The 27,085-nt window shown below is 43.2% G+C and overlaps 1 long non-coding RNA gene across 1 annotated transcript; it reads right to left on the reverse strand.

Annotated features, from left to right (window-relative positions):
- Window positions 1-1,883: 1,883 nt before the first annotated feature.
- LOC119480581 lies at window positions 1,884-26,378 on the reverse strand. Its single transcript, XR_005204961.1, has 3 exons — window positions 26,192-26,378; window positions 3,956-4,049; window positions 1,884-2,041 (listed from the first exon to the last, which is right to left on the reverse strand). It is a non-coding gene; the product is annotated as an uncharacterized LOC119480581 (long non-coding RNA).
- Between the last annotated feature and the right edge of the window lie 707 nt (window positions 26,379-27,085).

Below are 27,085 nucleotides of genomic sequence, written 5' to 3' on the forward strand. Positions count from 1 at the left end.
GATACCGCCATCTTGGAAAGGGAGGAGTGAGCAGAGGGGTACTCAGTTGGTTGCAATCTGCAACCACACCACTAGATGCCACCAGATCCTGCACACTACACCTTTAACCATGGTAAACATCACCTGAAAGAAAGTAGCCCAATTGGGTGGAAACCGGCCCGATCTTGCAACATAGGCTCGTTCGAGATGAACTTTGCTTCGCCTGGAAAGTAGACGAGATCAGGCGGCAGCAGGCGGTGGAGACTAAAAGCTGCGGTCAAGTCGGACAGTTTCCAGCAGCGTTCAAAGAGTTTACAGGAAGTCGCAGGAAAAGTTACATCCTGTTAGATCCGATCTGTAGGTCACTTATAGTTTTCACACCACGTCTGGATTTATTTATATTTGTTTGTAAATATATGTGGAAATGTGAGTGTGCGTGTATCTGGCATTGGATTCTGTACTTGGATTTATGTCCGCTTTGTAAAGCACTTTGTAATGAGGACTCATTTTGATAAGTGCTATATAAATAACCTTCATTAATATTATCAACCACACCAGATGTGTTTGTTAACAGATGAATCCTTCATTGCACAACATGAGACTAATAGCCTACAATCTAGTGTTAAATATTACAGTTATGCAGATTACAGACTTTCTACAACACGTGGTGTTTGCTGTCAAAACTAAGAGCCAATCAGCTCTTTGATCAGGTGCGAGCCTGGCATTTTTACCCATAATGCCCTGGGTCTTGCAGTCGGTGGAGAGCAACTGCGGGGCCTGGCTCTAAAAACTGTGGCCGCCTCGATATCGTGAGGTTATCGTTGCCTACGTGTGCATGACGTCAGAGCAAGTCGGCATCAAGTCGGACACAAATCTAATGGCATGCATTGCGCGGCGATCGCCGGTGATCGATTCTGCGACGGCCTGGCTCGTCTCGAAAGAACCTAATGTCAGGAAAAGTTCAACCTCCAACCCAGCATGCACTTCATTCCTGTACACAGAAAGAGCAACAGATCTGATCAGTCAAGCCTACAGTGTGTATGTGGGACACCTCATCCTGACATGGAGCTGATGGACAGCATATTGGTGACATTGCTCCGAGTGTGCCCGCCTCCTCTCTTCCATGTCGCTTCAGTGGGGAATCCGCTACGGGGTGCTGCTCAATGCCGTTTGGTCCAGATGGTCAAGAGCTCCCAGTGTTCAGCGGGGTAGGCGCCGTTCGCCCAGGGGGGACTCCTGCCATCTGTTCCAATCCTCTCCTCTCTTCTCATACAAGCCTCAATCCACTCAATGTAAAAGCTCGGATCTGTCGGGATAAAGGTCTGATTCTGCCCCATCCCGTGTTTCTCCTTGACTGATGAGTAAATAAAATCAGCTCACCTCCAGATCCAAACATCTGCACAGATGCGCCAGGAGCTGATGAAATGGTCTTTATCCTAGTAAAGGTGGGCCTGTTTTAACCCCTGTCCTGACCTCTGTGGTCCTTGCTTTCACATCAGCTTCTATTTCTGTTACCTGTGTGTGTGTTGGCGTACTGTATGAGCGCGTGTCCGGCAGAATTCAAACGAGACAGAGAGCATCTTTCTGGAGTCATCTCCGCTCCGGGGGAATGTGGCGAGATAACGGGATGCTAATGCCGCTCTTCGCCTTTGGGGAATTACGTCTGCCTGAGCAGTAACCTACATTTACTGAGCAGTCTTACACATAAGGTTAATGAATCAGGCCTGCCGGAAGACGAATGGACCCCTTCATATGAGCATACACACATAACAATCGTCAATACAATCATGCCAGACACACACACACACACACACACACATAAACAAGGAGGTTTCTGTTTGCTGTAGAGCAAACACTAACAAGGTTAGCAAGTAAGCAGGCATCTGAATGGGTAATTTATTTATTTAGTCTGGCTCCAAGGAGCCGTGGGTGTGGACCAATAAGAGGAAAAATGTTCTTCTGCACAGAACTGTGTACAAATGTGTGTGTGTGTGAGACTGAGAGTGGTTTTGATTTGAGAGCTGAAGCCCATCATCCACCCATTGTTTCTTCTCACTCCCACCTGCAATTAAGACAAGAAAGAGACAAGTGGGGGAATTCCCATCACTGATTTGATAGGTCAATTAGCTCATACATAATGTCTTGTGCAGTTAATTCTCAATGATGAGATGCTAAGTAAAAATGTTGACTTATTAAGTCTAAATGATGAGATACTAAGTAAAAATGTTGACTTATTAAGTCTAAATGATGAGATGCTAAGTAAAAATGTTGACTTATTAAGTCTAAATGATGAGATACTAAGTAAAAATGTTGACTTATTAAGTCTAAATGATGAGATACTAAGTAAAAATGTTGACTTATTAAGTCTAAATGATGAGATACTAAGTAAAAATGTTGACTTATTAAGTAAGAATTGAGATACAAAGTAAAAATGTTGACTTATTAAGTCTAAATGATGAGATACTAAGTAAAAATGTTGACCTATTAAGTCTAAATGATGAGATACTAAGTAAAAATGTTGACTTATTAAGTCTAAATGATGAGATACTAAGTAAAAATGTTGACTTATTAAGTCTAAATGATGAGATACTAAGTAAAAATGTTGACTTATTAAGTAAGAATTGAGATACAAAGTAAAAATGTTGACTTATTAAGTCTAAATGATGAGATACTAAGTAAAAATGTTGACTTATTAAGTCTAAATGATGAGATACTAAGTAAAAATGTTGACTTACTAAGTAAGAATTATGAGATACTAAGTCAAAATGTCAACTTATTAAGAAAGAATTGAGATACAAAGTCAAAATGTTGACTTAAATAAAAATGATGATATATGAAGTCAAAATGTTGACTTACTGTAAGTATAATTGATGAGATACAAAATCAAAATGTTGATTTATTAATTAAAAGTTGAGATACAAAGTCAAAATGTTGATTTATTAATTAAAAATTGAGATATGAATTCAAAATGTTGATTTATTGAGTCAAAATGATGAGATACTAAGTAAAAATGTTGACTTATTAAGTAAGAATTGAGATACAAAGACAAAATGTCGACTTATTAAATCAAAACCATGAGATACAAAGTCAAAATGTTGACTTAAATAAAAATGATGATATATGAAGTCAAAATGTTGACTTACTGTAAGTAAAATTGATGAGATACAAAATCAAAATGTTGATTTATTAATAAAAAATTGAGATATAAAGTCAAAATGTTGATTTATTAAGTCAAAATTAGGAGATACTAAGTCAAAATGTTGATTTATTAACTAAAGAGTGAGTAAAATAAGGAGGGCGGCTTGGATTCAGTGCGTTTTGTCCAAAGCATGATGGGAAGAGGATGTGTTGGATTACATGGTTAAGTGAGTTGTGTGTGTGTGTGTATGTGTGTGTGTGTGTAAAAGAGAGAGAGATCTGCTCCACACCTCCACCTCCACCCCCGTCTCCTTCTCCGTCCCCTTCCCCCCACAACGGCGACTCTGGCTGAGATCCGCTCACCGTCTCCCCCCCTGGGGAAGACCGCCATCCGACTCGGGTCGTCACAATCAATTATACTCATCCCCCCTTTTTTTCTCCTCGGCAGCGTTTACATGAGTCACATTTTTCAGACCCTGTCTCGAGCATCCACTCTCCTTCCTTCCTTCCCTCCTTCCTTTCACATCCCCACCCTTCGCCCACCACCCCGAGGGCCCCCTCCCTGTCAGGGACCCAGGAATAATTCCCCTCCTTTTCCGGCGCTTTCGGGAGGAAAACGGCGCGAGGTGATAAATCTGCGGCGATGTACTGTAGAAAAAAATTAAATGAAGGAGAAGAGAAGGGAAAGCCGCGAGGCCTTTCAGCCTTTCCTGCTCAGCACAGCAGAAAAAAAAACACACAGAACAGTCCATCCCAGAAGGATAGAGATGGAGATGGAGGGATTATTAAAAAAGAGGAGTGACAGGGTGAAACGGGACAGTAAAAGAGAGTTACTCACCTTGGACCCTGGATGCGTGATCCTGGAGGCAGCCGAGTTTGCTCGCAGGATATCATCCAGCTGGAAGCCTTCAGCTCTCCTCCATGAGCCAGAGCTGTAAAAAACATCTTTCAACAATAAATGCAAAGCAGAATCACCTCAGACCTTGCCATGCTCAGCTGTTGAAATATACTCAGGTATCGCAGGTCTTATTGAGAAGGAAACGGTAGATCTATGACCCAGGGCTGATATGTGGGAGGGTATGTGTCCATCAAGATAATCAATACCATGTTACTTGCTAGAGCACAGCCAAGGAAGAGGTCCAACATGCCTCATATTTAAAGCCTGACTGATTTTAAGAGCTCACAGGTGGAGGGGGTTTCGATACCAACTGTGCCTGGCATTCGCAAGAAAAATACTTAGGAAGCCAACCTGGAGTGTTTACCTGCCCCGATGAGTAACAGAAAATACAAACAATGCAGGGCGTAATTGGCATCGATGCGCTTTTAAAATCCCTCCTCCTCCTCCTCCCTGCAAAAACACCTGCAGCCCATGAAGCCGGGCGGCCCCCTGGGAAATCACACATTAGCATTTAGCCGTTTCATCTGCTGCACTAATCAGAGCCAAACGTTTCAATAATACAACACAAGAGCAGTTACGCAACCCAAAGAAAGGGGGTGAGAGAGAAAGAGAGAGAGAGAACGAGCAGTCAGTGAAAAGGTATTTCCAGAGGTTGCGAAGCATTTGGCGCCTGCTGCGATATAAATGGTTGGAAGGATCTGGGCGGGGTGGAGGAGGGTGAGCCAGTGACCCCGACTGACCTCCCAGTTGTTTTCCATGTAACCACGGTGTGTCGAAATCTGTTGCGATTGATTAGATTGACTACAGCCCCTCCAAAAGTAACTGTAGTTTACATTCTACAGGCATGCCGTCGGCTCTGTGAGGCCGTACCAGTGGGGCAACTCCGGGTCTGAGAAGTGAAGCCCAATGCTGAAGTGCCTTAAACTTGCATTCTTTCTAACAGCCAGCAGGGGGCGACTCCTCTGGTTGCAAAAAATAAGTCTGATTGTATAGAAGTCTATGAGAAAATGAGCCTACTTCTCACTTGATTTATTACCTCAGTAAACATTGTAAACATGAGTTTATGGTCTCAATCGCTAGTTTCAAGTCTTCTTCACTACAGCATGATGTTCATTTAGTAAATTATGGTCCCATTTAGAGTCAGATAGACCATAAAGCAGGGGATGGTTTAGGGCGTGGCTACTTTGCGATTAATCGGTCTGGTCTTGGAGCTGTCCGTGTTTTCGTCTTACAACTTTAACCCTTTCACAGTGTGTTTTCAGTTCATGAAAATTAATTATAACATTTTGATCGCCTAAAAATGCCTTATTCAGCGTTCGGTTGTATTTCGTGTCACTTCTGGTAGCAAGAAGCCAAGATGGTGACGTCCAAAAGCCAAGATGGCGACGGACAAAATGCCAAGCTCGAGGCTTCAAACAGCAGTCCACAAACCAATGGGTGACGTCACCGTGACTACGTCCACTTCTTTTGGGTGGTGCTTTGAGCGAAATGCTAACAACAGCATGCTAACATGCCCATAGTGATGACGTTAACATATTGATTTTTAGCAGGTAAAGTTTACCAATGGTTAACATATTAGTTTAGCACGCTAACATCAGCTAAATAACACTAAATACAAAGTACAGCTGAGGCTGATGGGAATTTTGTCATTTGTTTTGTAGGTATTTTGATCAAATTAAAATTTCTCACCTGATGATGGCGCTATAGATGAAAAGTTATCGGATCACCAAAGTGATTAACAGTTCATCCTCAAAGGGAGCTGTTGGTGGTGCTAGAAGTCCTTAGGATAATTTTTCCTCTGGGTACTATGGATGTCTGGAACCAAATGTAACGGCAATTTATTCACTAGTTATATAACAGACATGTCATTCTCAATGTGGTGGACTGACAGACTGACATCCATAGAGCCAGCGTGGCCTTTGGCTGTAAACTTATGGACACGTGTTTCTGTTCAAATCCTACCTGAAACACGCTCCGTGGCTGTTGTTGCTCACTCTAACTGGCAGATTAGTTTGCACCCACTCTGGAACCACCTACATAACAATTCATCAACTTCATACAGTTCCCCCCCGCCCCCCCACTTTAGACGCCAACCTCTCCTGCAGTCTGTGCTCCCTTCCTGGAGCTTGGCAGCCCCCGATCAGCCTCTCTGGCCCGCAGCGAGCAGGAAATGGCCTATTGTTCTGAGATAATGTGAAATATAATGTTCCCCTGCACTCTTGGAAGGCATTCTGCCCTGACAGCCTCATCGCTGTGGGCAACAGTAGGCGCCAAGTATATGAGCACCTGCCAAACAGAGACGTCCATCAGCGGTGCGGTGATGCCGGTTTACAGCAGAGAGAGGAGAGGGGAATCCCCTGAAGACTTGTGGGAAAACAAGCACCTCTCACACAGCCGTTTCACGAATACTCACCTCCGCCCACTCGATGCAACCTGGGAGATTTTCTATCATCTTGCGAAGCAAAGAGAAAAAACACCTCTGAGTGCATTCGAGGCGATGCAGAAAAGTGAAGGGTGAGACTAAAGACGTTGCAGGAGAGCTTCTTCAATTGTTCCCGCCGGAGAGAAACCGGACTCGGAACGCTTATATCACCGAAGCTTTGGCAGATTGATTCCCCCCCTTAAAATCAGCTCATCAATCCACGTGATAGAAGCTGCTGCAGCCCGACAAGCCAGCGAGTATCACAGTTTGCAAATTCACACCCTCGCAGACACATGTAAGAAATTAGGCCGTTTCAAAAAATGCGACCACACGAGTTTCGGGAGGGGGCCTCGTCGCGCGGCTCCGACGAGGTCCTGCATTTAGTCAGAAACCCTCATTGATCATTACGCCGCGGAGCCCGCACTCTCCCTGCTGTGGAAACAGTGAGGGAGTTTGTTTATTTGAATGAATCACAAGCCAAAAACTCATAAATATCCCTGGCAACGGTACAGATTAACAAAGCAAGAACGAGAACATCGGAGAGCAAGAGAAGGGACCTTCCACATTTTGTAATGGAAATACCGCTATATTTAAACCTAAATGCAAGCGGGGATAGGTTTATGAACACGACATGAGTAACCATAATTTGTCACTTTCCCTTATTCTGCCCCCTCTTGAGTATAAAGTCAGTGTGCATTAGCGGGGGTTATTACTGTCATCTTTCCTAAACTTACAATATTAGCTCCTCTGAAGGATAATTATGGGGCTTGTATTTCAAGTCCTGATGGAATAATAACTGTATCCAAGAAACTTTATTTAGGATCAGCTCAACAGCTGGCAGGAACTAAAACTTATAAGCCCATTGCTGCTACTTGAGGCACCCTTTTTTCTTTTTTTTTTCCACACAGTCTATTCAGCTGTTGTCTGAGATAACGCGTTCTCAGAAACCATGAAGGAATGCTCCTACAACTTAAACAATTTCAAAATGGGATTCTCCATGAGGTGGAATATGTAGCGGGCGGCACATTCAGGTAATAAAAGGGTGTAAATCTGTCAGATTAGTGACAAAAACGAGAGTGTGTGGGATTAAGGTAAAGCATGGATGTGGCTCCTTTTTGCTTTATTACTCATCTTACATTCAAGGGATCTTTTTTGGAGGAGGTACGCACCTAAATGGATTAAAGTCACAATTCACTCCTCATACAAAACAGACATTTAGGCATATATCCTCCTCACTGTATCGCTGTGACTGCATGCTTTGATGTTCAACCAGCCGCCCACTGTGACTTTCTTCCGGCTCCTGAATTGTCTGTTCAGCAGAGCTTTGGCTCAGACGTTTGGAGGTGCCTAACACTGCCATCTATTGTTCTTCTTCTAAAGGCTCTTAGGTTGTGCTTCACAGTTGGAAGGGTATTGTTTTTGAGATTAAAGGGAGGCTGTCCACGAGGCTTCACAGCACAGGGTTTAAGTCTTGTGAAAGAACTTTTATGTAACGGTGCGTCTCTCACCTGGGCCTTTTTTTCTCCATACTTTTTGGATTATAGGATTTTCTCAATTAGTTTTTATATTAGTTTATTTCTGAGAGGAAAAAAAAAACAAGCAGCATCTTGTAATTGTCGGGGTGAAAACTTTGTATGTAACTTTTCTAAGAAAAGCTGCTCTACTTAGAGCATCCGCCCACAGGCTTTGGAAAGGGTTTCACATCATTGTCTGCCGCCTTCTAATTAGACACCCTTTATAAAGTTTTTTAAAGTTGTTACTTATGGCTTCATTAATGACCAATAAATAATTTACTGATGGTTTATTGAGCAATTATCAACCATTAAAAAGGACAACATTTGGGTTGTAAGGTTGTGAAAAATCTCTTTATCCGTCTCCACCATGACACTTTTAGCTGGCTTGTTTTTAGCTACTCCAGTGGATCTTTTGCAAAACTGCAGACCTGATTTAATCATGGATTATAGGACTGTTGATTCAATTTAAAAACACGTTAGCTGCATTTAAAAAATGAGCAAACAGTCTTGTTTTTCCACGTTGTTTCCATCGATGGCTTTGACTCCAAAATGCTTCCACACATAGGCTACTTTCCTGATGGTTTGGTGTCATGATTATCCCATGGATGTATTAAGATAATTGGATACAGCGTTTGAGCGTTCATTCCTTGTGAAAGTTGCTCAGTGGCGCATGAAGCGAAAAAACCTTGACTTCCTAGTATAAAATTCCTTGGATCTTCCAGCGATCTTCCGCGTCCATTGGGCCCATGGAGCAGGCACAGTAGTGTTTCCTTTAACTCCGCCTCCCAGCCCTCGCTCCAGCTCTCGGTCCGGGTCTCATTCACATGAACGGAGGAAGAAAAATAACTCTGGATCTGGCTATTAGTGCATTTTACAACTTTTAGGACCTAATGATTTAAATAAGGGCTATTTTTCCGCCGAGTTCCAGACGTCTCTTTCCAAAAGAAAAAGTCTCTGTGGGTCAAATGGCATCACGTGATGGACCCGGAAGTTGTGTTACCACCGTTTGGCCACCATGTGAAATTTGCTTCAAAGCCCGGCATGCAACAAGGCTCCCTGAGTACAAGGCACGGCCTGTAAATAACTGATGTATAAAGCATTAGTGAATGATTTGTTAACCATCAATAGAGCCATAGTTACAATTTATAGACCCTCTTCCACTCCCCCCCTCTCTACCATACACCAATTCTTGTCTTTTTAGGGGAGATAGCAAGTCAACAATATGTCACATAGAAGTGGTGTACATCATCTGAAAACTGGGAACCTGAAGATCAGTTTTAGATGAAGATCAGCACTGTGTCAAATTCTTCCAGTCATAAATCTGCAACCAACATTGTGTTTTGGCTAGGTGCCTTTTCAAATTTAGAAAGTTTAGTGTACAAGGGTTTAGAACATTATGATAGAAGTATATGATGGACATTCCCATGCTCTATTATGTCTCTAGTTGTTGCAACATTTTTTGGGTTGATACCGTTTGTTACACAGATTTTTACCACTCAAGAATTTATAAAAATGATCAATAATCCCTCCAAAATACCACATTAAGACACCAAGACCTTGAGGAACATCATAGAAAAAGCCATGTTGTGATATAATTTTTTTTTTACATTTGTAGATTTCTGCAAGAATTGCATTTTTTTAGCGATTGGATGGCGAGCTGTTGTAGCTTTAAAACCGAGCATGCAACAGCCTCTGAATGACAGTAATGTCAGAAAATAAAGGGTGCCTTATTAGAAAATGGTACCTTTTTTTCACATATTAGCAATAAATTAAAGAAAATATACTGAATCCAATCTTTCCATAATGTTCACACTACCGTTATGCCCTCTTGCATCTCGAAACGGAACATTATTACTTAATGGATTGCAAAAAAGGCCACATGCCTGCACACGGGAGCAAGCGAAAACAGGACCATAAACTTGTAAGCAGGCATAAACAACAAAGCCTTGCCTGTCGTAGACCCTCTCCGCCTCACGCGGTTAACTCGACTATAGTAATTACTGCGCCGTGCGCCGGGCTATCTGAGATTACAGAGTGAGTTACACCTGATGCCAAGGGAAAGTACTCCATACTTTAAATATTTAATCAGCCCCTTCACCACGAAGCAAATGAGGCGAGGCAAAAGTTGCCAAGTGTCTGAGGAGATTTGGGAGGGAGGGAGCTGCCCTGGCTGCGTTTTGTGTACATGCGAACATAAGTGAGCACACACACACACACACATGAGGACACATATGCACACACACTAGGGACTTAAGTATGTCATCAACTCCTGATTTTTCTGTCGATAGATCTTTTGCCAGTCTCTCATTTCAGGGGAACCTGAGAGCGTCTGTGAGTGTGTACAGTATGTGTGTGTTGTAGGTGTGTGTGTGTGTGTGTGTATGTGTGTGGGGGTGGTGTGCACACCTGCCCAGGGTCAGGGCCAAGACTCCGCGAGGCTCGGCCACATCGAGCCGCCGGCCGCGAGGACACAAAGGAGAAATTCTTCTCCCGGGCTAAGCCGGTTAGAGCTCAACCTGCTACACTTGAGCTGCACAGGAAGTGACACAATCAGGCGCTAAATCCTGCATGCCTTGTATGTTCAAGTGACCATGAAATGAACCGTCCGCAGAGGTATATTTAAAGCGTCACACGATACGGTCTGAGGTGCAGATCACAGAGAGGGCTTGTCTGAGAGGTGCAACCTGATTTCGGCAGTAAATACAAAGTGAGGGTGTCCTGTTCACCTACTCACCTTATTCACACAGAAGCCATGTTTGATTTATTTCACCTTTCTTGGAAGATGCTGCCTCATGTAGTTGATACTAGAATTACCTCCGAAACAAGTCCTATAGTTATTATTGTGTAATTGTACCTTACAACTTGTACAACTGTATACTTTTATTTTGTGTTTTTTTGCCCATCTCTTCAAATGTTTTACCAGCAGGAGTCACTAGTGAAGCGACAATAATTTGATCCCTCACTGGCTTCCCACCTGCAAATACGGCTCATTTTGTTTGAGCCGAAGGTACTGTAACCAGGACCTGTAATTGAATTTGTTCAATTTGTTGAATTTTGCACTTAGGCCACCTGTTAAAGATCCTCTATACCAGTATTTCCCAAACTTTTTTTCTCGGGAAACTATCGTGACCCAATTCACAATATCTATAAATCATCATAAAAGTGAATTAGTGTGTAAATAAAGGTTTTACTGCCATTTGTGCAACACTATATTTATCTTAAATAGGTAAACCAGCCATTTCAAAGAAATATACGTTTGATAAATCACAACTTAATTTTATGCATTATTGAAAACATATACACATGTTAAATACTTTATAAATGAGACCAAATTAATGCATTTAGGCGGAGTTAACTCTCATCAGTAAAACAACCAGAATGCACGCTAGCGTTTCATATTAGATTCAATGTTATAAGTACGCTACAATCATCAGAACGATATGAACATTCGGGCTCCCTCATGGAATGACTGCTCTATACGATATCCAGAGCATTAATATAGCAGCAAACAGCTGTTGTCTATGTAAAGATATAGAGGAGTAATGTCTACCTGAGCAGAGAATGAAGTCACTCTCCCCCTGTGTGTGTTGTAATCAGAGATTCTCTGTGCTTTGTTGACATAGCCGGGCCGGCCGCATTGCAGTGAAGACCGGGACGATTTGTTAGTGACTGTTCAAAACCGGGACATTTGAGTGTTTTACAGATATCTGTTGGGACTCGGGACACCCAGCTTGAAACCGGTACAGTCCCGGAAAAACCGGGACGTCAGGTCACTGAAATATGATATAAAGTTACCTATTTAAACATCCAGCGGATACAGACCAACGTTAGAGTCGTTTTTCTGTCCGCTTAGTGAAAGTACTTCATGTAACATTTTTAAAATCCAAGGTCTCCTTTGCAAATTGATGGTGAGAACTCCCCATGTGTAATGGATAAAAACACAAGCTAAGATATTTACATCATGTATTTCCAAGTTTCACCCCGTTCTCAGTAATAGAGGCAGAAACAGCTCCACGGCGCTCAATCATGCCCGGGCCGCGCTGACATCACACGCTGGAAGATGTGCTCGCATAATGATTTCATCACACGCTGACATCACCTCGCACCTCTGTCAGCCGAGAGTGATGCGTTCGAGGTCTGACGCCATCCCTGCTGTGTTTACTGGACTGCTCTGTCTGTCAAGATGACATCAACGCAGCTTCACTTCCCTGAAACGTGTGAGTCAGCCGCTCCTGTCTGTTAGGAGAAGAGAGGAGGGGAGAGGAAAAGTGGAAGCAGAGGGATAGAAAAGAAGGATGAACATGGAGTGCCCATTTGAAAAGCTTGAAAACTGAGGATGACGAGTATAAGCGTACTCAATGATAGGACAATGGTGGATAGCTTTCACCTCATCCTAACGCCTCGTTTCCACATAGCTCTGTGTACGTATGCAAGTCAACCGGAAGTTCATTCATTCCTATGGGAACCTCCGTGATCTCCGATGTGTTTGCGAAATTCCTCCTTCCGTTTTTTTTGCCGGTCTGTAATTTGCCTCGAATACGTTGAAAAATTTGAAGTTTTGCGGCAGATAACGGACAGCCTGCATGCACTGTGTGTCACATGTGTGTGTTAGCATGTTATGCTATCTTCCTGTGGAATTAGCGAATTAATGAACTGATTGATGAATGTAATACAGCTCTATTTCTACATTTGTTTCTAAGTGAAAAGTTTGACGGCATATTTTGCAGCTTTGTCAGCTGATTAGACTGTTGTCAGGCTATTAAATAGGCATTGTCAGTCGCTATAAGCCCCATAGATGTGGGTCAATAGGGGCCTACTACACCCAACAGTAGGTTTTATCATCTAGATCACCGAAAGAAGGTGTAAAAGAAGACGTCAGCTGACCTCTAGTGACTGTAGTAATTATGACAGGAGCAGAAGCGGAAGTCAGGTGCTGTAGTGTAGACAGTGTGAAACAGGTGTGGAGGTCGGAGACGACAGATGGGACACAAAACACAAGGTTTTCACCCATGATACCGAAGAACACATCCTATGTGAAACCAACAATGTGTAGTTGTCTTTGTAGTTATTTTACCCAAAACGCAATGTTTTTCCCTTAAGTGTTTCTTTGTTGCCTAAACCTAAATAAACAGTAGTTTTGTTAAACGTAAAGAAGCCTTTTTGTTTGTGTTCAACAAGTAATGTTTTATTCAGTTTCATGTTATTCATGTTAAAACATGTTGCTTAGAAGTTTCACTCTAACTTTTACAACGTAGTAGGCGTAGTAGGCCCCTAATGACCCACATCTATGGTGCTTATAGCGACTGATAATGAATGATTTAATGGCCTGATGATTATTGAAATGGGTGATTTTATGAACTATTTTGTTAAAAGATGTATGAACCACTATATGCACTCTATGTTACACAGCTAGCATGCTGCCAATATTAGCTAAATCCATATACTATATGGATTTACGGACACAAAACGAGACGCAACTCTCATTCGTATTTTTAATTAACACACTAGTCAGGTTTCCATACAAATTTAGCACCAGATTTTCCAGAAAATCTGCAAAAGAAAATGTGAATTAATGCACATTTTCAATCCACTACTGTTATACAAATAGCAGGGGTACTAATTCTCCAGTTGGGTGATATTGAGCATAAAACCAGATGGATGGAAATGCACTTTCAGAGATGCATCTTTTTTGTTATTTCATTAATCCCTCCTTGCCCTTTTCCCTCCTCCTTTTTTCTTGGTAAATGACAAGATAAAATGATCAAACCGAAAGATGGGTAGGAGATCAGAGAGGCTGACCACTGTCCTGGGGGCCTCTGCATGGGACCGCATCATTACTGTGAGAGAGGTGAGGGTGGCACATAAGAGGGAAAAGGGGAGGTTATGTCTCCTTTTAAAACCTTAATCAAAGAGTTTTAGTGAGCAGAAAGGGAAAGAAAGCATTTGAGCATTTTGTCAGAGAAAGGTTCAAGTTCGGCAGGATTGTCTTGCGGGGGCTCCATGCTGTCATTCGGCAGTTTTCTATCTGAGCTGTGCACTATTTCTCCCGGCCCGTCCCGGGAGAGAGTAAGCGGAGATGGCTGGAGGAGAGTGATGCTCTTTAGACAGTGGATCAGTTATCGCTGAGCCGAGGAGGCAGAACCTAGATAGATAGATGCTGCTCCCCAAGAGAGCTGTGGAGCTGATCATTATGGAGAGGACGGGAAGGAAGGTGAAGAGTTTAAAAAAGAAAGAAAGGTGATCTCTGAAGAGCTTTCGTCTCTCGAGACGTTGTTTCACAGAAGTGGCTCTGGGTGACGGTGCACTCTTTATTAATGCGAGACAATTTACTAGTGGGAGTGAAGTCGCAGGCAACACGATGTCAAGTACAGTATGATCAAACAAAAGAAGTCAGAACCGCTGAACTCGGAGAGGCAGCCCTCCTCGCTCACGTCTTTGCCTCTTTTTCTCTTTGTTTTCCTTAACATTCTTATTTGTGCCAGTGTGTATGTCAAAAAGGAAGAAAGGCGAAGGGGTTTGTTTCCGTACAGAAACTCTCTATGATTCATGTTTCCTCTGCTTTGATCTGCGAGCTGTGCACAGCCCCGGGATAAACCATTTCAGGTTGTCTAAACAATTTCCAATCACTGTTTCCATATTTAGGTTCTTACATGGAGGAGAGAGAAGAGAGAAGGGCCCTCGCATGCTAACACGCTCCTCTGTGAGCGGCGGGGGAGGAGGGGAGGAACCTGATTCTATCCATTAAGAGTGAAGCCAGACATTGATTTGTGCAACACGCATGCACAAACAAACATGCACGCATCTGCACGGCCATATGCCCCGCGAGGTCAGCTTACCGGCAAAACCGAGAGACCCTCCGAAAACACCCCACCTCAATCTCTCATCTCGCTCTCCAAGCACACATCTGCTCCCTAGCGTGCCTCCACCCCCCCCCGCCCCACCACCGAACCCTCTGTGAAATCAACCCAGGCTCTTATTAGCAAACCCCACCCACCTTTCCTCTGCTCACCTTCCCAATTACCCAACATCCCGCTCTGTAAAAAACCCTCAAACAATTAAAAAAACTGCAGAGCAAACCACAACAACACTTCAAATCCACAGCTTGATTGTGTGGACGAACACAAAATGATGTGTGTGTGTGTGTGTGCTGCATGACATCATTCAGCAGTTCCTCTGGGCAGGACTCCATCCAACTAAATAATCCAGGCCAGCTCCATAAAGCAGGGAGTGCCGCCACATTCCCCCAGCCATGAAATATCAAGTGGTATTAAGTCACCATAACTGTCGGCCTCCCTCCTTCCTTCCTCGTGCTTCCCCCTTGCACTCACAGTATACCAACACACAAGCATGCACGCTTCATTTGTTTCAACTTGATTGCGAAATGCAAAAAAGGAACCAACAAAGAAACGCTATCATGTTGACGATTTATCCTCTCCTCTTGTTTGTGCGTCGGTATCAGATGTGCAGTATGCATGCAGCAGGTGGCTCCACATTAACCTTCGCCCACAGTCTGAGCAGCACAGCGAAGCGCAGCGCAGGGCAGGGATCTGGTTTCGCGAAACCCACCCCAACCCCCCCTGCTCTTCCCTCCGCGATCCCTCCATCCCTGCATCCCTGCGGACTCCCATTATACATGACATCAGAGCCCCTCGACAGCTTCGCACAGCTGTGGCCAGAGCCGAGCTGAGCAACACCCAGGATCCACCCCAACCTTGTATATATCCTCAAAACCAGCCAACTGGGAGTCTTTCACATTCAAACTCTCGTTTTATTTTTCATATAACTGAAGACATTCTCCTTGACAGTTTGCAAAGAAATGCAGTTTTATTTCAAATGCTTTCTAACATGTCAAAGCGTCTCAATCCTGCATCCTAATTGGTCCACAACAGCAGCTTTGCTAATTCAAACAGCTCAAATCTACCGAGTCGACGCTTTCCTGTGCAAAAGCAGCAAAAGTGTCCCAACTGGTCAACCCCTTTCTTCTACAAAAATTGCATTCCAACTAAACTGCAATCTCAAAGTAATGCAGGAATGAGTCCTAAAACACGGAAATGAGTAAGCATTTTAGCACTTCCAGGTTCCCTCGTCTGGAAGTCAATGGGTTTTCAGTTAGATGCCTGAAATAAGGTCTGTGGTTAACACAAGCTTAAGAGATTTTAATGTTTTGTTTTACGACATAAAAACATGTCTTAAAAAAAGCGGTTGCTAACAAGTGGCTAAATGAGACCACTTCACGTCATCACGCCGAACACTCGTCCGCCTTTAGCGTATTGGTGGTGACGTAAAGTCATGCGACCGTGGTGTAATTTGTTTATAGTTAGCTTTTTACATCTGGTGATATCACTTCAAAAATCGTAAAAGTGGTGTTCATTTGTGAAGATTATCTCGCTGAACAAAACATGTAAGTATCATAAATGTGTGTTTGCTGCAGAGCTTATTTTCTGCAATAATCCAAAACCCAATGGAACTACCCCAGTGGCTTTTTGTCAGAGGAACTAGTGCGATGCTAACTTCCTGTTTGGCCTACAAAAATACATCAACCATGCACCACTCTATAACATTTCAAGGGAAACATATTTTTTTCCCAGATTTCATTTCCAGAGGTTGTGATGCATTCATGGGAATACGTTTTTTAACTTTATATTAACAATAACGTCAGTCAGTCACATAACTTTCAGTTGACGGGTAATATGTATGCATTAAAACTCTTAAATTAATTTTCCTTTCATAGGAAGATCATTTTCTTCAGTTCCTGTGTGAAACATTTGTATTTCACCACATTTTTCCTCCTGCATTTCTGTTTCTTTCACAACCACTGAGGAATGTTAACAGGTGCTGGCTCCACTTTCAATCCGTAAGCAGCGTAATGGGACAAAAGAACAACTGGCGAGAGCACCTGTTTTCTACCAGGCTGGGAAACTGGAGCCCATTCCCAAATCACAAGTCAAGAGAGAAAAACAAAGCGCCACTATCCCCTGCCTTTTTCTTTTGTCACAGCTGAAGATAAGCACATACAGTTTTCATCCAGTTAACCCCTTAAGTCCTGTCTGATAGACGGCCTCTGGATGGTGATGAGGGAGGGTACAGTTGCAGTTTCTCTCAGAGATGTGCTTCACACCTTTTCTGGGCTGCACTACAGAGACACCGTGTGGCGGCAAATCACAAACCACATCCCAGCAGGAACACCAAACACAATACATACAATAATATATACATATTAGAGGACATTAAATATTCATCCTCCACTGTATTGTGCCAGTTTTAATAAAGAGTTTGACATTTCTCAAATAATCCAATCGCAAAAGTGAGAAAATCATCATTTGTATATGTATAAATAAGAAGGTATGTATACATTTATGAAGTCTATCTATTTTACTTTCGAATACTTTAAATCATACTTTTCTGTCAATTGATTAAAATATCTAATCGCGTGATTGTCCGTGATTAATCACGATGAATTGCAAATTAATCCCAAATTTTGTATCCGTTCAAAATGAACCTTAAAGGGAGATTTGTCAAGTATTTAATACTCTTATCAACATGGGAGTGAACAAATATGCTGCTTTATGCAAATGTATGTATGTATTTATTATTGGAAATCAATTAACAACACAAAACAATGACAAATATTGTCCAGAAACCCTCACAGGTACTGCATTTAGCATAAAAAATATGCTCACATCATAACATGGCAAACTGCAGCCCAACAGGCAACAACAACGGTCAGTGTGCTGACTTGACTATGACTTGCCCCAAACTGCATGTGATTATCATAAAGTGGGCATGTCTGTAAAGGGGAGACTCTTGGGTACCCATAGAACCCATTTTCATTCACATATGTTGAGGTAAGAGGTCAAGGGACCTCTTTGAAAATGGCCATGACAGTTTTTCCTCGCCAAAATGTTGGGTAACTCTAGCTTTAAACTGACTCCGCTACAACCTAAAAATTGCAAGTTGCGTTAATGTGCTGAAGAAATTAGTTTTTTTTTTAATATTTAATTCATTGTACTTTTCCCCAGATTTTATAAGTTCATCAATGTTATGATTGTGATGCATTTGTATATATGTGCATAATATGTAGGCAGCAAAGTAGAGTGCTTATCTTGTAACCGAGGGTAGGATTTGAGCAGGATCTTGTCTCCTATGCTTCTTCATAAAATCTATAAAGAAAAAAAAAAAAATCAAGAAAAAACTGAGATGCAGTGGCAACCTATAATAAATAATGAAGATGCAGGGGAAAAAAAAACAAAAGCAAACAATTGGACAGTGAAATAATTTGAATCAAGTAGTAATATTTCACATCTAAGAGGAGACTGATGACAGAAAAATTGCATTTGTTGAGTCTTGAGCTGAGATCACCTGAGAAGCATGAGGTCAATCATTCCCCAGAGAGCTCTGCAGGAGACAGCTGTTACAGCTAGTCTGTCCCCCCCCCCCCCCCCCCCCCCCCTCCCCACACACACACACACACTGACACACAGGAACTCATGACGGCTGGGTGGATCCTCTCCGGGGCCATACGTAGGTGCTGTGGAGCCATATGGCCGTTCTGGGTCACCACCTCCACTCAGGGTTCAGAGGTGCCTCATTTCTCATTGACATTAGATTAGACACATTTAACAGGATTTAACCAGACTTAACCAGACGCAGCCCGCCCCGACGCTGCTCCCTGCTCCCATCCTGCATCCAGCATCCAGCCCCGCTTTGATTTGATTTAACTATTTACTGTATCAGTCGGTGACTTACTGTAGGAGAGTGCATGTCAGAAGGGCTTTCGTAAAGGCTCGAAAAAGCCTTCGTTCCAGGAAATTTGAGAAAAGAGAAAGGTAAAGTCTCCCAGAAGAGCGATGCAAATAAGACTCAGAAGCTGAGGCCCTTTTGTGTGTGTGTGTTTCTCCATTAAAGTGTGTGAGCGCGGCTTGCGAGCAGCACGAACTGGCAGAACATGCCCCTCTGAGGTTAGACACGCTAGATGGAAAATACCCCTCAAACACCTCCAAAATAATTCAGCAGTCTCTCCTTCTTCTTCTCTTTTCCACACTATCTTTGATCTCTCCAACCCAAGGCTTCTCCTGTTCCTAATTCATCTGCCTGTACCTGCCTCTTTACGGCACAACCCTCGTGCTGACTCTGTCTCTTTTCACTGAAATTGGATTCAGAGGCTGCTTTATTCACAGAGGGATCAACTTCAATGCCCCGTCTTATTTTCCTTCCCCTTCTTCTCCTTTCCTCTCCTGGCAAATGCCATGGCGAGAGGAGAAAGAGGGGGGGGGGGAGTAGTAGTAGGAGGAAGAGGAGGAGGAGGAGGGAGAAGGGGAGCCTCTTCTGGATTGTATCTTCATCCAACGGGAAGGCGTATGAATAACACGACATTACACTGACATTCAGCGTGTCATGACTACGCATTTGAGCCTTTACGCGTGTCATTTGTACTACACGCAAAGGTCAGTGGTTAGGTTTAGGAAAGAAAACCACTTTGTTAGGGTAAGGGAAAACGTAATGGTTGGCTTAAAATAAGTAAAAAGACATACGCAAACAACAGTTTGTACACTACATAAATCACAACGTCAATATAAAACACGTGATCGTCGTCACGTAACAAACGTCACTAACGTAACTTACAAAACCAAAAGACAGTCTCGAACGCAGGTCACCTGGTTAAGACTGGAGTTTGAAGTCTGGCGTTTGTTGTGGCCATCCACCTCCCCACCAGCCCACCATTACTACGCCACTAACTCTTACTGTACCATTTATACGCGGATGCGTTTACATTGCAGTCAGTACAGGATACATGGCGTATGTATGACACGCAACAATCAAGAAAGGCGTACTTATCGCACGCTAAACCCCTTGCGCATTATCGCAGCAATTATACGTCTTTTCGTGCGAACGGGCTGCTTCATCAGCTCGGCCCGGTGGTGCTGCTGCATTCTCCACGTGAGACCAGAAATTTATTACGTTTTGTGAATAAGACCCTTGCACCTGAAAAGGCGTGTTTCACCTTCGTTTCCTTTTCTGGGTGAAATAAAAGAAACATGACATATCAGACAAAAGCAGAGATGCGATATGTCGCTCTGAGACCTGTCGGGGGGTTTTCCTGATTGGAGATGATTGAGTGGCGCCCTCGGGGTTAGGCTTTGCATCTCCTGAAGTGGCCCCCATCTCCCTGCCTCTCACCTGAGTAAATGGCCTCTTGTCTGCCGCCAGCTCTTGATTACTACTCTTCATCCGAGCTGGTGAAGAGAATGGATGGAGGGCAAAGAAGGGAAGGGAAGTGTGTGTGTTTCTGGAATAATTAAAACCAGGAGATGCTGAGAGTCCTCACGACTGGCCTCCCTAAGCCTGGAGAACACACTGGATGCATCAGTGTTAAAAAGCAACATTTGAAAAAAAATTGTTAAGTACTCAAACACATAAAATGATGTAGAAAACACTAATGGGGTGAAGATTATTATTATTATTATCATTACCAGTGTAAAATAATAATAATTGAGAGACAAATCTCATCACAAAACCCAGAAGTCAGGAGGAAAAAGCATGTCTTCTAACAAGAGAGACAGAAATGCCTCTTTTATAGTTTTCCAAGAACATGTTGTTTCAGTAGAGCATATGATTTCCATCTGACTTGTTTTTCAGTCTTTAACAAACAACATGTGATTTTAATGTAACAACAGTTGTTTTCACAGTTTCCAGATGATTCATTGTGATCTCCGTACACGTCATATTTTGCTGCGTAGGCAGAATCCCCACGGCGTTAGTATAAAGCCTTTTGCGTATAGTATTCAGCAGAAGGTTTGTGCGTGGTTGAAGTTGTGAAACGGTGGCGGTTAAGTTTTGGCAACAAAACTACTTGGTTAGGGTTAGCAAAAACATCATGTTTTGGCTTGAAATAAGTACGCTTGTAACGTAACGTAAGATACGTAAGTAAATATCCCTCACACAGGACACGAACACTGGTCCCCTGAGTAAAAGTCCCGTGTTTTTTGGACCCTTCCACCACCAATTTAATATTAATAAGTATGTTTTCTTTAGTGTATAATCACTGAAAAATAAAAATTGTTGTGTTTTCGTTACCTTTGAATGAGCCGTTTATATATACATAGGGAGCGAGTCCTCTTCACAGAGCTGAGTGTCATGTTTCTACAGTAGCCCAGAACGGACAAACCAAACTACTTGGCTCTAGAGAGAGACATTCACATTTTCACGTTTTTTTGCATCGGCCACTGTAGTTTCAGTTGGTTGCAATTTGCAACCTCACCGCTAGATGCCGCCAAATCCTACACTCTGCACCTTTAACTCATTAAAGATGACAAGCTGTAGCCTCAAAAAGCGATGGAAGAAATCCAAATTAAAACGCATGAATGCGACACAAATTTCATGACAACAACTAGACTTTTTGTTTGTTGAAACTTACAATAATCAAAAGACTAAAATGTGACTAAAATATACATTTTAATCTGAAAACTAAAATTAAATCAGATGTCAAATAAACAGGTATGTGTGATAAAAGTTATTTGGGATTTATGGTTAAAACCCCCCCCCCAAAACACTTCAGTCCTCAGTAACACACAAGTTTTGGCCATCTGACAGCAGCCAAAATAAACCTCCAGCTCTCATTTATCTCCACCAACACTCACCTAGCCCCCAACTTCCTCTCTCAGTTGTCTAATCACTCGCTGCACTTGGTTCCAAACTCCTGTAGAGATAAGTTATGCAGCAGCTGCTACATTTAAAGTCCATAGTCTGTATTCAAAACAGGACAAATAAGGAAAAAAGAAATGTGTGAAAGACGGCACACACCTGGGCAGGCATCTCTCTTTGAGTACGGTTGAATAAGATTTGTGCTCTGTATAATGGATTCTCGGGCTACCTGTGTGTGCTGATAAACACCAGCAGACACAGGAAACGCAGCGGCGGCGGACCGTCAACTCCAACCTGCTCACAACGCCGACCGGCCTCCATCTGTTGCCACTTTTGAAAAGAGCGGCTGAAAAACACGTCTGTGTAATTTGGCATGTTCTTTCAAATGGAAATAATCCGCCTGTTTCTCTTTCCGAGGGGAGGCTCCCCTCTGTCGTGGCTTTCAAGGTAAGATTAAGAGGACGTTTTTATCGCGCCGGGTTTAGCTCCCTCTTCCTCTGGTGATTTCTCTGCCTTCAATCTGGCTGTTTGAAATACACAGAGGGCTTTTCTGAGCTGCACTCTTTGCCCACTATCGGCCTGTGAGGAGGCAGCCGTGAATGTATAAACTGTTTAATCTAAAAAGAAATAAATGAATAAAATTAGATCACAAAGATGTGGCATAAAAAATCAAAAGAACTCCCTCACTATTTCTGCATCCAATTTTCTCTGTGCTGTGAAATGAAAGGGAGTGCATCCGCTTGGAGTTTGTAGTTGGTTGGTATGTTTGAAATACATGGAAGCATCACAGTTGTAGCATTGCAACGTATTCTCATACGACGGTTCGTATGATATCTTATGAAAAAGTTGTTCCTCCTTTTTCGTTTGTTTTCCTGTGAATGTCCAGCAACACGTGTCAACTTCCGCTTGTTACATGCATACAGTCTTTTCAAAATAAACTTCCGTCCTCACGGGGAACAGGCTTAGGAAAAGATTGACTTGGGTGGATTAGGCAACAAAACGACTTAATTAGGTTTAGGCAACAAACATTACTAAATTAAGTTTTGGAAAAGATTGTGGTTTGGCTTAAAATAAGTTACTTAAATCATTCACTTCTGGTTTCACACGGGACAGGTAGTGTCGGTATTTCTAGACCCACCTATCCAATTACATTATCTCAACCCCGAGGGCTATAAATTTAATTTCGAGAGACACCGAATTTTACAAGTTGTACCTTTAGAGCGAGAAATGTTAACCTGGAGACATATTTTTCACCTCCTGGCTCGAGAACGGGCTGAACAGATTGGATCTCTGTTGCTCCGGCCAACATGACCAGCAGTGCAAACAAGTGTGACTCAGATAGGACCATATGATAAACAGTCTGATCCCACTGATGAGGAAAGTGGAGGTCAAATTCTGTGTGTGTGTGTGTGTGTGTGCTCTGCTTGAAAAGCTGCGTAAGGAAATATTTCCATTGAACACACGGCGACAGAAAGCGTCATGTCTGCAGTAAGTGAACATGGCTGTTTTGCATCCCATTAGAGGCCGTCTGTGCTGACACCACGTTAGCATTTTTTCCCCTTAGAGCAGCCCGATACAACTGCAGCCTGCTTTAGTAAGAGAATCCGTCGCAAGGGTTTAGTGTTACACTGGATTCTGTGACCTGACTGAATTTACAGCTGCCACTGGCAAAGTTTTAACTACATACTGTATATTTGTAGCTTTAGACAAAAAAATGTTAAACCTCATAGTGATTAATAGATCACAAATTGTGATAGCTGCAATAACAGAGACCTGTAGCCGGTAGTGAACGCAATGCCAGTCTTAGATCAACTCCATTATTCCTTTTACCTGTATAGCTTAATCTGATGGCCCACAGATTTCAGTGTAACACTGGCTTTATTCATTTCACACCATGATTTATTGAACTGGGGTTTCTTTTTTTTGGCATTTGTAGCATGGACTGTATATAAAAAAGTGGACATAGTCACCGTGATGTCACCCATTGGTTTGTGGACTGCCGTTTTGAAGCCTTGAGTCGGTATTTTGTCAGATGCCATCTTGTTTTTTTGCAACCAGAAGTGTCACAAGAGGGTGAAGCTAAGTACAATCGAACGCTGAATAAGACATTATTAGGGGACCAAAATGTTAGAAATTAACTTTCATGAAGTGAAAACACACTGTGAAAGGGTTAAAAGTTCTAAGATGAAAACACGGACAACTCCCAGACCGGATAACGCCGTGGTAGCGGCCTGTGAATCACAAGGTAGCCACACCCTAAAGCATCCCCTGCTTTATGGTCTATTTGACTCTAAATGGGACCATAATTTACTAAATGAACAACATGCTGTATTGAAGAAGCCTTAAAACTAGCGATTGAGATCATAAACTCATGTTTACAATGTTTACTGAGGTAATAAATCAAGTGAGAAGTAGGGTCATTTTCTCATAGACTTCTATACAATCAGACTTCTTTTTGCAACCAGAGGAGTCGCCCCCTGCTGGATATTAGAAAGTTTAAGGCTCTTCCGCATTGGCTTCACTTTTCAGACCCAGAGGTTGCCCACTGATTTGTAGTCTTAATTGATAGTGAAAGTTCATCTGGAAACATTGGATGACGTGCAGAATGCCCACATGGTATACGTCTTAACCAGTTGGTCACCAGAACACCCCGAACTAGACACATTTTTTCACTGTACAATTTGCAAAACTTTTGGTAATTTAGATAATTATCTGATATTACAGGGCTAATGCTTCAAAAACATGCTTCATTTTCCGTTGCTGCTACTGCTGCTACGCACAGAACAGACAGATTACCAAAAAAACAGTCACAACCGATGCTGCAGAGATTAATATGTCCTGGCTTTTAGTTCCTCGTATGAGTTCAACAACATGTAACGCAACATTTTCATTACAAACTGTCTACACAGACAGGATGCATTTTGTTTGTCATGCATGTCTGAACAGATACATATCAATACAGATGTGTACACTGGGCACAAAACTGCTTGCCTACCCGCTCACGCTTTACAAGCGTAACTGTGTCCAGAAGCTTATTTCTACTCTCAAAGTCTATTTCCTTCTTATGTGCGTAACTAATGTGATGTGTGTAATAGTTCAGTAGGCTTTGAGTCCTGCCCAATACTGTGTGCTTTCAAACCTCACATCCCCAGGTTGTAAATACTGGCTACTAATTGGGGTGTGTTAATACATTTGTAGTCTCCAAGCCCAAGCTGAGATACTGATACTGAGATACAAAGCTCCTCTAGAGTCATAAAAGACATTTAGTTATGCTGCTTTTAAGTTCTTCTTGCAGAGAAATGTTTGCTACAATAGTGTAACTTCCAGTGTTTCAGCCTCGTCTCATCATATCTGGACATTCCAGAAGTCAGATGGTCGAACCAGCGGCTGTATCTCTGCCAACCAAACGGTTTGGAATGCAGGAGGTGCTCGCTGCCGTTCACTCACGTCCGCGATCTGCCAGCTGCTGACATTTAGCGGCAACCATCACAGCTTACGGCGTTCGCACAAATGTAAACACACAAGAAAGCATTCACACGTATAGACAAACACTCTGATCTCTCACAGCCAAGTTCTCTGTGTGGGGAGACGTGTTCTACCTCTGTATCAAAACCACATCACACTGCTGAGCCCACGATAAAACTACAGCGAGCGAGACTGTGGCGGAACAACACACACACACACACACACTCACGCTACGCTTCTCAGAGGTTTTGTAGGAGAACCTGGGCTCCAGCCTGGCCCAGTCAGCCGGTTCTGACCGTGCTGCTGGAGCAGATGGGGAAACGGCAACACTCCTGCTGTTCCGGCTCCAAGGTGAGACAGGATGTCCAAGAAAGCGTGATGAAAGGTATGCCTGTTTCTTACAGCTCCAAAGTGCAACTTTTCCAAATTCCAAGATTGATTGAAGATTACCAAGCCTATGGCTTTAAATTGAAGACCTCCCACAACCGAATTGATAAAGAAAAGCTGGGCCACAATCGCCACAGCGTTGAACTAACCTGGTAAGCAAGTTACAGGCTAGGATCTCTAGGACCTAAACGGCGCTTTCTTCCTCCTTTTTGGGTCTTTGCATAACAGTGAAAGCTGCTGGTTGGTGTCCATATTGTTTCGGTGGTTGTCATTCTCGTGGGATTTGCAGATTTTGGCTGTCTACCGCCAGAGCCTCAGTGGTTCAGTAGTGGATTTACTTAGTCGTAATGTTTACGCTCCTTCCTGACTTTGTATATAGTGGTGAATTGTGACATTTTGTCATATACTCTTCACTGTGACCAAGGCCAGCGTTGTGAGTGGTAAACTGCGTATGAAACTCAGAAACAGAAACACAGAGAATGAGACTAAACATGCACATAAAACCTGTTAAAAATCAGAATTTTCTTGTTGTTATTCCTCTTTTTTTTTTTTTTTTTTGCTGTGTTTTCCATCTGTTGGAAATCTAGAGACTTTACAAACGCTAGCTGACCCAGCCTCATGTTAGATGACAGCTCGTCAAGTTGAGTGACAGCAGTGGGCGTGCTTTAACAGGTGGACACATGCACAGAATATGTAAACAAGCTGCACACAAACACACACACACACAGACAACTGCATGCTCCTCACCTCTATTACTCCTCACCTTCTGGACCTGGCAGGACAGTTGGATGGGAGCCTTCATCTTCATCTAGTAAACATACACTCACACTGTCAGAATAACACGCTTTCCAAAAATCCATGCTGAGCCTGAACGAATGCACGCGGCCTTCGCAAAGCGAAACACTCGCAACACCCCACAGACAGGCGTACAAGTGCACACACACGCGACCCCCACAGAGGAAGTGAGATTAGCTTTTTTGCTGCTACTGTAATTCAGTTATCCCTCGCTGCCGGAGGCCAAATGGCGGGCAGGGAGTAGGATTCTGCTGTGTCTGTACTTTGTGTGGCTGGCGGCTTGCTTATCCCTCTCGTACACAGGTGAATGCCTTTTTGCCTGCCCGTCTGTCTGCTCTACACCTCGTCCCCGCCCCCCCACTGTCTTCCCACAACCTCAGGACACCGTGGGTGCCCCCCTCGCTGCTAAGCTGCCATCTCAAATCCACTATTGTGACGGGTAATTTCTGACATGGTTTCCCCCCTCGAGAATTTTGCCATCGGCAGGGTGTGCTCGCTCACGCCACCACCTCTGCTCCCAAAACAAGCGTCACAATTGCCGAAACACAAGTGTAAGTTGGCAGAAGGGGTGGATTTTTTTTGTGCGGCGACACCGAGACAAGGCCGACCGATTGTTGCAAGCCGTGGAGCCAGCGAACGCTTGACGTGCCAGAGCCCACGTCATTAATCTGCAGACCCGCACGCACGCCATCCACGGAGTGAGTCATGAGCACACACATATGCATGCATGCACACAGTGGGAGGCAGCTTTCTGGCGCAGGTTAGCCACAATCCGGGGCTTTTTTCCTCCCTCCACCGGGGACCCCTTGCCAGGCCAGGCTTGGAAAGAGGTCACATTCTCCAAGG

Source organism: Sebastes umbrosus, chromosome 21 (genome assembly GCF_015220745.1).
Source record: "Sebastes umbrosus isolate fSebUmb1 chromosome 21, fSebUmb1.pri, whole genome shotgun sequence".
NCBI lineage: Eukaryota > Metazoa > Chordata > Actinopteri > Perciformes > Sebastidae > Sebastes > Sebastes umbrosus.